The following is a 12,767-nucleotide window of genomic DNA, read 5'->3' as shown; positions in this document are numbered from 1 at the left end:
TATTCTATGGAAAATCCCATGGACAGAGAAGCCTGGAGGGCTGCAATCCATGAGGACACAAAGAGTTGGACATAACTGAAGTGACTTAGCACACACATATATACATGTATATTTTTTATGCGTTTAACTATAGAATTAGTGGATATATATACACATATGTGAATTACATATGTAACTTATTTGAAAGAAATGTACATCTAGAATATGACCATGAATACCCATTTTCAGTATATTGAACATCAAAACATTTTGATAGATACTTTCACGTGTCTCATTCTTCATAACAGTGCTTTCCATGGACAGAGGAGCCTGGCAGGCTACAGTCCCTGAGGTCAGAAAGAGTCAGATACAACTGAATGACTAACTTATTAAAATATGGTGTAAATATGGTAAGATTGTAGGACATTAAGTAAAAGCCAGTCAAAGATAACTTTGAGTCTGGTACTGCTCTAGAAGGTGGTACAGACAATTATGTTTTTTTAACCTATGTGTCTTGATACAGCTACAGGGTAAGTTCCTGGTAATCTGCTCCTCCAACCAGACTGTTGTATATAAGCCCCTCCAGTATAGAAATTCTAGAATTACACTCCGATAGTGCCTGAGATGGATAAATCACTATTTAAACCACACTATTTAATTAAACCATTAATTCAACATTCTTAACTCGATCTGTGCAGTCTATTAGCCACATCCTAATTACCTAAACCAGGTATTTGAAACTCATTAAGATTCTTGATTTTCTCTTGCCTTAGCAAACCAATCACAAAACTGACAAAATCGGATTGATACCGTTTACATAATAACCATCTCCACTGTCCAAAGCCCTCATCATCTCATATATGCTCTTATAGAAGCATCTAGCCTCCATTTCCTTTTTCCACACAGTTATCATGAGATAATGTGACATGGAAACATGATCATGTAGTTCCACTAGTCAAAATCACACTGAGCAAAAATCTACGCTCTTTGTGACATACGCAGCCCTTCATGAAATGGTCTTTGTTCAGAGTCACCTGTTACTGCTGCTGTCTCTCTTACAGTGTCATTCTCCAGTTCACACTGCACCTACGCTGAACTACCAGTAATATTCAGTATCTTTGATGCTCCTTTGCTTTCTCCATTTGCCTGCCTGCAAAGCTTGGGACTCGTTCATCAAGTTTGAAAGATATGAAGCCTTTCCTCACTCCTCCAAGTAGAGTTAGGTATTGTGCTTAGCTGTCTAAGCACCCATTGCATTTTGTACACTCCATTATAGCCATTATTAAATGCAGAGTTATATTTGTCTCTAATTTAAACTATATATTTTATAAAAGCGAAAAATCATGACTGAAACTGGATGTTCAAATTGCCTTGCTCGTAGCAGGTACTTAATAAAGATGTCAGAAGATTATGATAAAGAATGAAAACTTAAAATTTCCACCTCTTAGGCCCCTACAAATAATTCCTTTAGCCAGAAGAGTTGATGAACATATATACTCATATTTCCTCACTACTTGAAGCAGGGATTTACTCTTTGTCTCAGAAATGAATTAATCATTCTTTCAAAAGTGTGGTACATTCTCCCATTGTTAAACAAATACGTTAATCATTAGCTGTATTATAGATGATCTCCTTTGTTTGAGCTTCACCAATGCTGTTCAAATCACACAATGAAATCTCTAACCCCCTCCCTTTCCTCCATATGATCTCTGATTGTTTCCAAGGAAACCATTCGATATCAAGCCGATGCCCCAACCAGTAATGCTGAAGAAGCTGAAGTTGAACAGTTCTATGAAGACCTACAAGACCTTTTAGAACTAACACCCAAAAAAGATATCCTTTTCATTATAGGGGACTGGAATGCAAAAGTAGGAATTCAAGAAACACTTGGAGAAACAGGCAAATTTGGCCTTGGAACATGGAATGAAGCAGAGCAAAGGCTAATAGAGTTTTGCCAAGAGAATGCACTATTCATAGCAAACACCCTCTTCCAACAACACAAGAGAAGACTCTACACATGGACATCACCAGATGGTCAATACCTAAATCAGATTGATTATATTCTTTGCAGCCAAAGATGGAGAAGCTTTATACAGTCAGCAAAAACAAGACCAGGAGCTGACTGGCTCAGATCATGAACTCCTTATTGCCAAATTCAGACTTAAATTGAAGAAAGTAGGGAAAACCAGTAGACCATTCAGGTATGACCTAAATCAAATCCCTTAAATGATTACACAGTGGAAGTCAGAAATAGATTTAAGGGACTAGATCTGATAGAGTGCCTGATGAACTATGGACAGAGATTTGTGACATTTGTCTTCCTGACAGGAGACAGGGATCAAGACCATCCCCAAGAAAAAGAAATGCAAAAAAGCAAAATGGCTGTCTGAGGAGGCCTTACAAATAGAGAAGAAAAGAGAAATGAAAAGCAAAGGAGAAAAGGAAAGATAGAAGCATCTGAATGCAGAGTTCCAAAGAATAGCAAGGAGAGATAGGAAAGCTTTCCTCAGCGATCAGTGAAAAGAAATAGAGGAAAACAACAGAATGGGAAAGACTAGAGATATCTTCAAGAAAATTAGAGATACCGAGGGAACATTTCATGCAAAGACGGGCTCAATAAAGGACAGAAATGGTATGGACCTAACAGAAGCAGAAGATATTAAGAAGAGGTGGCAAGAATACACAGAAAAGCTGTACAAAAAAGATCTTCACGACCCAGGTAATCACGATGGTGTGATCACTGACCTAGAGCCAGACATCCTGGAATGTGAAGTTAAGTGGGCCTTAGAAAGCATCACTATGAACAAAGCTAGTGGAGGTGATGGAATTCCAGTTGAGCTATTTCAAATCCTAAAAGATGAAGCCGTGAAAGGGCTGCACTCAATATGCCAGCAAATTTGGAAAACTCAGCAGTGGCCACAGGACTGGAAAAGGTCAGTTTTCATTCCAATCCCAAAGAAAGGCAATGCCAAAGAATGCTCAAACTACCACACAGTTGCACTCATCTCACACGCTAGTAAAGTAATGCTCAAAATTCTCCAAGCCAGGCTTCAGCAATATGTGAACCATGAACTTCCAGATGTTCAAGCTGGTTTTAGAAAAGTCAGAGGAACCAGAGATCAAATAGCCAACATGCACTGGATCATGGAAAAGGTAAGAGAGTTCCAGAAAAACATCTATTTCTGCTTTATTGCCTATGCCAAAGACTTTGACTATGTGGATCACAATAAACTGTGGAAAATTATGAAAAAGATGGGAATACCAGACCACCTGACCTGCCTCTTCAGAAACCTATATGCAGGTCAGGAAGCAACAGTTAGAACTGGATATGGAACAATAGACTGGTTCCAAATAGGAAAAGGAGTACGTCAAGGCAGTATATTGTCACCCTGCTTATTTAACTGCTTATACGCAGAGTACATAATGAGAAACGGTGGGCTGGAAGAAGCACAAGCTGGAATCAAGATTGCCAGGAGACATATCAGTGACCTCAGATATGCAGATGACACCACCCTTATGGCAGAAAGTGAAGAGGAACTCAAAAGCCTCTTGATGAAAGTGAAAGAGGAGAGTGAAAAAGTTGGCTTAAAGCTCAACATTCAGAAAACAAAGATCATGGCATCTGGTCCCATCATTTCGTGGCAAATAGATGGGGAAACAGTGGAAACAGTGTCAGACTTTATTTTGGGGGGCTCCAAAATCACTGCAGATGGTGACTGTAGCCATGAAATTAAAAGACGCTTACTCCTTGGAAGGAAAGTTATGACCAACCTAGATAGCATATTGAAAAGTAGAGACATTACTTAACAACAAAGGTCCGTCTAGTCAAGGCTATAGTTTTTCCAGTGGTCATGTATGGATGTGAGAGTTGGACTGTGAAGAAGGCTGAGCACCAAAGAATTGATGCTTTTGAAGTGTGGTGTTGGAGAAGACTCTTGAGAGTCCCTTGGACTGCAAGGAGATCCAACCAGTCCATTCTGAAGGCAATCAGCCCTGGGATTTCTTTGGGGGGAATGATGCTAAAGCTGAAACTCCAGTACTTTGGCCACCTCATGCAAAGAGTTGACTCATTGGAAAAGACTCTGATGCTGGGAGGGATTGGGGGCAGGAGGAGAAGGGGACGACAGAGGATGAGATGGTTGGATGTACATCATGGACTAGATGTACATGAGTTTGAGTAAGCTCTGGGAGTTGGTGATGGACAGAGAAGCCTGGCATGCTGTGGTCCACGGGGTTGCACAGAGTCAGACACAACCGAGCCACTGAACTGAACTAGGAAGGATCTCATAGCTTGCTATTGAACATTTCTGTGATCTCACTTTGCTTGAAAAAATTGAACATTCAATAATCTACAGACACATTGAAGACTTTTAGTAAATATATGTACACTGATAACTACAAAGAGATTGTGATCACTGGAAAAGTAGGTTTTGGGCCCTGTAATAACCTGCTTTGCTATATCAAGGGTGTGTGGAAATTCTGTCTGGATGCAAATCACTGGCCAAGGTTGGCAGACATATGCAGAGAGCCAGTTTTTTGGCATAAATCTCTGATTTTCTGACAAACTCTTTAGCAATGTAAAAGCTGTTATTGAGAGCATATTGTGATGATACATCATGTCAATATTTGTTTGGCTGAGTAACACTGTGGATTTAATAAATTAATTCTTAAATGCACAATGTATAACTGATTAGCTATTTAAGAAAAAAAAAATTCTCTGTGATGTTTGTTGTGAATGCCACAAACATTTTGACATTTTAAGTGGAGATGCTAGCTTCTATGATTTTACTAAATAAGTATTGGACAGATTAGAGCTTTAAAAAATTATCCTTAGGTGTACACATTTTGTAGGAATAACACATAAGAGACAATGACTAAATGAGTAAGTCATAGAGGTGTTTATCCTTTCCGACCTCTACTATAAATCCATATTACCTGCTAGACTATTTTACTCAACATTTTCAGGTCTGGCATAGCATTAGAAGATGCTTAAAATTTTGTTGAATAAATCAATTATTTATTTATTTATTTTTTCTGGTATGTGGGAAAGATACACCTGGCACTTTGAGCCTTAAACCTGAAGTCTTAAAAAGGAATCATCACTATTAACTTCTTCCTGAAAAAGATAGCACATGTGGAAAAGTTACTGAGCTTTAGCTGAGTGACTTCACTTTCACTTTTTACTTTCATGCATTGGAGAAGGAAATGGCAACCCACTCCAGTGTTCTTGCCTGGAGAATCCCAGGGACGGGGAAGCCTGGCGGGCTGCTGTCTCTGGTGTTGCACAGAGTCGCACACGACTGAAGCGACTTAGCAGCAGCAGCAGCAGCAGCTTTGTATAAGGCACTTCTGTGTTTTACATTCTTATTTGACCCTCATTATAGTCTACGAGTTTCAAGACTATTTTTTCACAAACTTGAGATTAAGAAGCTGGAATGTTCAAATAGATTTGGTAATTTTCCCAAGGTTACACAACAAATAAGCAGCAAAGGTATATGTAACTCAAACTCTTGCCATGAAGCCCCAGGACACAGGACACAGCTGATTGGGGCCCTGGCGAGTTCATCTAGTTCAAAACCCAGAAAGCTGGAACCTGCCCCAGTGCCGCCTTTTTTGGCCTCTCTCCACTTTCTTCTTCCTTATTCATCCTGACCTATTTCTAACCCTTCCATGTAGCTTAAAGCCAGTAAGAAAGGAGGGTCGTATGAATAGAAGACTCTGTAGGTACAGCCATGCTTCATGCTGCTTCATAACTATCTCTCTGACATTCTTCCATTCCTTTATTCAGGCATTTACTTACCAAGGATACAAAGATGAATTAGACCAGTTCACTGCTTTTCAGAGTTAAGGTCCATGCTCTGAGGCTTGGGGAGCAGGTGTGTTGGCAGCAGTTTCTAACTATTCCCACCATCCTTTGTAGGTCGCATTGAATGTTCTCAATTCCTTGTTTAAAGCCTGATGACCCCCACACCCACTCCTCACCCATCACTGCTTCCTCTTCACAGTTAGCCTACATTGGTAATGTAAATGGTGTTTACTGGGACTTCCCTGGTGGTCCTGTGGTTAAGACTTTGCCTTTCAATGCAGAGGGTGTAATTCCATCCGTGGTCAGTGAGCTAGGGTACCATGTAGCTCACGGCCAGAAACACAAAACATAAAACAGAAGCAATATTATAACAAATTCAATAAAGACTTGAACGAGTGGTCTACATGGAAAATAAAACACAAGTGGTGTTTACTAAAGAGTTGAAGATAACTGAGGCCAGCCAAAGTCAATGAATCTAGAGAAAAAGCAAGAAGCCATGTTTTAAAGCGAAAGGGCTTTCTTGGTGGCTCAGATGGTAAAGAATCCACTTACCAAGCAGGAGATGTGGGTTTGATCCCTGGGTCAGGAAGATCCCCTGGAGGAAGAAATAGCAACCCACTCCAGTATTCTTGCCTGGGAAATCTCATGGACAGAGGAGCCTGGTGGGCTACAGTCCATGGGTCACAGAGAGTCAGACATGACTGAGCAACCTAACACACGTAAAGCAAAAGGCAAGGCAGTAACCAAAGGTGAGGAACTAAAGTAGGTAGAGCTTAGAATTCAGGAACTAAGATGGAATTTGAAATCTAAGCTGGTCAGGCATCAGGAGTCGCACTGGTAATAAAAAGGTCATGACACAGTGGGCATTTGGGGGGTGTGATTTGGCAAGAGAAAGATGAGTGAATTTGTGTAGGTGTGTCTCAGGCAGTTGTTAAGAAATGTGAAATTTAATTTGACACAACTACTGTCCCAGTCAAGAAGCAAGAGAAATTCTGAAGTCCAGAACCCATTTGTTCAGTGTTTCCTGGTGGGAAGTAAAGAACCACATCAGAAAGATGCTTTATCAGGTTGAATATAGTATAGGTTGGGCTTCCCAGGTGGCTCAGCGGTAAAGAATCCACCTGCCATTGCAGGAGATGCTGGTTTGCCCCCTGGTTCAGGAAGATCCCCTGGAGAAGGAAATGGCAACCCACTCCAGTATTCTTTCCTGGGAAATCCCATGGAGAGAGAAGCCTGGTTGGCTACAGTCCATGGGGTCACAAAAGAGTCAGACACGACCTAGTGACTAAGCAGCAACAACAACAATCCATCATTCAACTATTCATTTGATACAAAACAGTGTGGCGCCTAGAGCATCCAATCAGAGGACAGACAGAAGCAGTAAAGGTGGAAGCTTCATATTAAATGGGAATGGAAGCCACAGAGCCAATTATAGGTACATTTCTGCTTGTTGAAGAGCCTGCAAAATAGAAACTTTAAAAAATTTGCCTCTAAAGTTTTCTTTTCAGTGAAATTGGAAAAAAAAATGTGATAGGCCATACATAAAAAAGAATATCCATTCTGCCTGCCAAAGTAATCATTTTCTTCCTCTTACCAGATTCAAGGCACAGGATAATTGCCTCTTCATGATGCTTTGTTATGAGTGTTCTAAATAAACCACTCTCAAGTGGCCCCCTTAAGAGCAGCACCCCCTAGGAATGTACCATTGAGCCTTGAAACTATAATTTGTTGCAGACACTCTGAGAAGAATGCATGCTTTCCCAGTGTCTAAACTTGACAATTAGGTGTGTTTAGTTATAGTTAAAAATAAAACGAAGTGGAAAGTTATCCAGGTGCAAGTTATTAACCTGGGGTGATGGCAGGCAGAGAGGAACTTCAAAGCAAGCTCACATTTTTGGTGCACATTATGTGATTCAGACACTTTGCTAAGCACTGTAACAAGCGTACCTCTTCATCCTGCACAGTGATCCATTTATACATTTCTTTTATGGATCTGAGAGAGGTGAAAGTGATTTATTTACCAAGTAAACAGTAGGACAGAACTCAAACCCATGGTGGTTTGATTCTAAAGTTCGTATTCCTTCCACTCAGTTCCAGCAACTGAGATGTAAGTAGAGAATGTGCACAACAGCACATCAGTCTAATTTCTCAATCCATCAAGTTGCTTCACATTCTGGCCCATTACATCTCTGCTATACCCAGCCGTACACCCTTTTCTGTAACCCTTCTTGGGTAACCCATCATCCTTTTGCTCATGCTGTTCTTGCCTGGAATGTCCATTTCTACTCTTCTCTGCCCGCAAGGTTCTTAACCAGGTACAGTACCACTCTCCTAGATGTTCGGAAATGTGTACCGCTTTCATGGTTGTCAAAAGGGGGCACTACTGTCAGTAAGCGCCTGGTAGCTTGGGTTAACAGCAGTTTGCCATGCCCTGATGTGTGGATGGCTGCACACGACAGAGGACAGAGGACTGCTCTGCGCCAAGTGCCCATCGAACCCCACTGAGAGCACAGATCGTGAATCTTGCTTATCCCTCCAGCCCCATCACCTTCATGAACTTTTTGACATTCTGCATCCTTGGGCCTGAAATGGTCTTTCCCTTTTCTAGAATGCAGAAAGATTTCTTGTCTATTAGTCTGAATGTTTAGTGCTAATGTAGTTTGACCTCAGTTATGAGTTGTCTTTTCTTATTACATATATTCTTTGTGTTTCTAGTAGTTCTTTGAATGATCGTTGGGGTCAGGTTCATGTCATATGTCCCTTTAATTGCAGTCACAATAGCAAATATTTCTATAGCTTATGTAGCATGGATATGCCAGCCACAGTTCATATGTGTGTATATATATATATATATATATATATATATATATATATATATATATATATAAACTCATTTAATTCTCCCCAAACACTATAGAATATTATCATTCCCATTTTATAGGCAGAAAAACAGAAGAACAGACAGGTTAAGTAACTCATACAAAGTCACACAGTTAAGCCAGCAGTTCAAACCCAGAGAGTCTGGCTTCGGAGTCTGATGCTCTTACTACCAAGTTCAGTGGACTTTCCTAACAAACATGTCCTATAGATCAAACACAAAAATAAGACTTTAAATTTTAGAAAATATTAATAAAACTAGTTAACTATAATAATGGAGTAACATAGAGGAGATCTAAAGATGGGCACTTGACCCAGTTAAAGGGGAAAAGGGAGGCCTCCTAAAAGGATGAGGTAAACCTGAAGCATCAAGTTCAAGCCAGGGTCAATGGAAAAGCAGGGTAGAGAGTAGGCATAGACAGCTCACAGAAGAGCCATGTCAATTAGCTTAAGCTTAACCTTGTAGGTAGTAAGTTTCAAGCAATGGGTGACCCAGTCAAGTAAGAGTTTTACAAATGGCATCTCGGAATCCAAGTGAGGATGATCCGAGGAGAGAAAGTTTATAACACTGACAGTGTTTGGGAGGCTGTGGCAGTGCAGGAGTGATGATGGTGGAGATGGTGATGGTGGTGATGATGCTGGTGATGGTGGTGACAATGGTGATGGTGGTGGTAATGGTGGTGATGATGGTGGTGATGGTGATGCTGATGATGCTGGTGATGATGCTGGTGATGGTGGTGGTGACAATGGTGTTGGTGGTGGTGATGGTGATGCTTATAATGGTGGTGATGGTGGTGATGATGATGCTGATGATGGTGGTGATGATGCTGGTGATGGTGGTGGTGACAATGGTGTTGGTGGTGGTGATGGTGATGCTGATGATGGTGGTGATGGTGGTGATGGTGATGCTGATGGTGGTGATGATGCTGGTAATGGTGGTGGTGACAATGGTGTTGGTGGTGGTGATGGTGATGCTGATGATGGTGGTGGTGATGCTGGTGATGGTGGTGACAGTGGTAATGGTGATGCTGGTGGTGGTGATGGTGGTGGTGGTGGTGGTGATGGTGGTGATGATGGTGGTGATGCTGATGCTGATGGTGGTGGTGATGATGATGGTGGTGGTGATGATGGTGCTACAGTGGTGATGGTGGTGTCAGAATCCTGCCTGAACATGGATATCTCTACCTTGTTGTTGCTGTTGTTCAGTTGCCAAGTCATGTCCAACTCCGCGACCCAATGGACTGCAGTACCCAAGACTTCCCTGTCCTCCACTATCTCTACCTTACATGTCCTATTGTGGACTGTCCCCTCCAGGCTACACTGAATTCCCCTTTTTTCACTCACCAGCATCCTCCTAGTATATCCCCATATGGCCCATATACCTTTTCTTGGGTAGATGGATTGCAAATCAAGCCTACACTTCATGTACTTCAATGGGAAGCAACATGGTGCATGAAGATGAGCACTAAGCCAAGGATCGTAATATTTGGATTCAGCTCCAATGTTGCTTTTGACCACCTGTGTCACTTAACCTCAATGAGTATGTTCTCTTTTCCTGGGTAAATGAGGATACCCTTGAAAAGGCCAGAAAATGTTAGAAAAGAAGGTGTCTTATCCCTTTGCCAGGGACGAATGTTACTTATCCTCTGAACACTGAATTGTTATTTTATTATAATCCTAGAAAATATTTGTGTTTCTTATTTTGACACGGACACCTCCATTTTATCATTTTGTGACAAACAAGTTTCATTGTTATTATTTTTTAATCTAACAATGAGCCATGCTGTGCCCTTGGTTCACTTCTTTGGAAATTCTGCTGAAGTCAGTGAACATGGAATGATTATCTTACAGCTGAGCCTGGCCTGTGTTCCTCTGTGATTAGCGTGGCAGGAAGCCAGAGAGAACTTTGGAAGCAAAGAGCTGTGTCTGCGTGAACTGTGTCTCTGGAACATGAATTCCAAAGGGGCTGCAGGAAGGAAATAATGACTCTCACAGACCCGTCTTGTCCTGTTTCCATCGTCACTGACCCTGCTGCCTTTTCTGCAACATCTGTAAAAAATATATATGAAGGGAGGTTGTGTGTGTGTGTGTGCTCTGTGTTTGTATGGTATGTCTATCTGTGTGATGTCTGTGTAAAATGTATACGAGTCTATCTTCTGAGCAAAATAAGGTTTAAAGGGAATTCAGTTACAACACCAGTTGCCCTCACTTCCCCGGAGAAGCCTCATAGTATGTAAATATCTCAGGCCTTAGCAACATTTCTTAATTAGCTGTTTATAGACCTGCATCTTCCTGTGTCTAGCATATGACAGGAGCACAGGGTCCTTGTGATTGCACTCTATACCCAGTGTGGTTCTTGGCACATAGAAAGAGATAAAAATTTGTTGAATTGCTTGTGGTCAAATCAACCCAAATTTTGGTAATTAACTTGGAGCAGTTGCTTCTCATCTTAGTATGAGCCCCAGAAATTTCTGTCAAGCAGGGGGAAAAAGTTGCTTTAACAAGTATGGCAAGTTTGTCAATATGTATGATTCTTTGCAATTCAGTGAGAGAAAAAGTACTCATTGAGGAATAAAAATTCATAAAATAGGAATTCAAATGGCTCATGTGTTTTTAAACATTTTCAAACTCACTAGAAATCAAAGAACCAAATAATATAAGTATACTATATATATATAGGGTAGTATAAGATGCTATTTCATCCATCAAAATATCATGGATTAAAATTAATAGATGATATCTGAGTTGACAAAAGATGCAAGGCATAGACCCTCTTATACAGAGGGGGCATAAATATAAAGTGATTTGATCTTCTGGAGGACCACTCCTAATATTCTCAAAAGTCTTAAATAGATCATTTTACCTGGTGATCTCCATTACTAGGGAATTATTCAATGCAAGTAATCAGAGATGTGAACAAAGGTTTCTGCACAAGAATATTCATCATAGCATTATGTATAAAAGCAGAAAACAAAAAAGAAATAATCTCAATGTTAAATAATAGAGATTTAGGTATAAAGTATATTATGTAAAAATATAGTAATACCATTGGGAAAATTAGTGATATTTATGTGTAATGTTTAATTAAAATTATATTTTTATATTAAATTAAATACTAAACTAAGTAAAAATAGGGTATAAGATTTTGTGTGTGTATATACATATATACACTGATTGTTATAGACATGCTTATATTCTAACAGTGGTTAGGTGATTTTAATTTTTTAATATTGTCTAAATATTAAGTTTTAACAGTTATTGTTATCTCTTATTCAATACCAAAAGAATATAAGTTATTGAGAATATGTTAAGATTTTGGAGATCCTAAATATTTAGTATATTATCTTTAAATTTCAGGAAGAAAGTGCCAGAGGCAATCTCCTTTCTTCTACTTTCTTGCACAGTTTCTAATGTTTCAGTTGCTTGCTGAGTACCACTACTACTACTACTACTACTACTACTACTAAGCCGCTTCAGTCGTGTCCGACTCTGTGCAACCCCACAGACGGCAGCCCACCAGGCTTCCCTGTCCCTGGGATTCTCCAGGCAAGAACACTGGGTGGGTTGCCATTTCCTTCTCCAATGCATGAAAGTGAAAAGGGAAAGTGAAGTCGCTCAGTCGTGTCCAACTCTTAGCGACCCCATGACTGCAGCCTACCAGGCTCCTCCGTCCATGGGATTTTCTAGGCAAAAGTACTGGAGTGGGGGAGTATTACTCAGCCATTAAAAGGAGTATTACTCAGCCATTAAAAAGAATACATTTGAGTCAGTTCTAATGAGATGGATGAAACTGGAACCTATTATACAGAGTGAAGTAAGCCAGAAAGAAAAACACCAATGCAGTATACTAACGCATATATATGGAATTTAGAAAGATGGAAACAATAACCCTGTGTACGAGACAGCAAAAGAGACACCGATGTATAGATCAGTCTTATGGACTCTGTGGGAGAGGGAGAGGGAGAGGGTGGGGAGATTTGGGAGAATAGCATTGAAACATGTATAATATCATGTATGAAACGAGTCGCCAGTCCAGGTTCGATGCGCGATACTGGATGCTTGGGGCTGGTGCACTGGGACGACCCAGAGGGAGGGGAGGGGAGGG

Source organism: Bos indicus x Bos taurus, chromosome 12, assembly GCF_003369695.1.
Source record: "Bos indicus x Bos taurus breed Angus x Brahman F1 hybrid chromosome 12, Bos_hybrid_MaternalHap_v2.0, whole genome shotgun sequence".
In the NCBI taxonomy this organism is placed as follows: domain Eukaryota; kingdom Metazoa; phylum Chordata; class Mammalia; order Artiodactyla; family Bovidae; genus Bos; species Bos indicus x Bos taurus.
The sequence above is the reverse complement of the archived record's forward strand: the minus strand, read 5'-3'. Positions refer to the sequence as shown.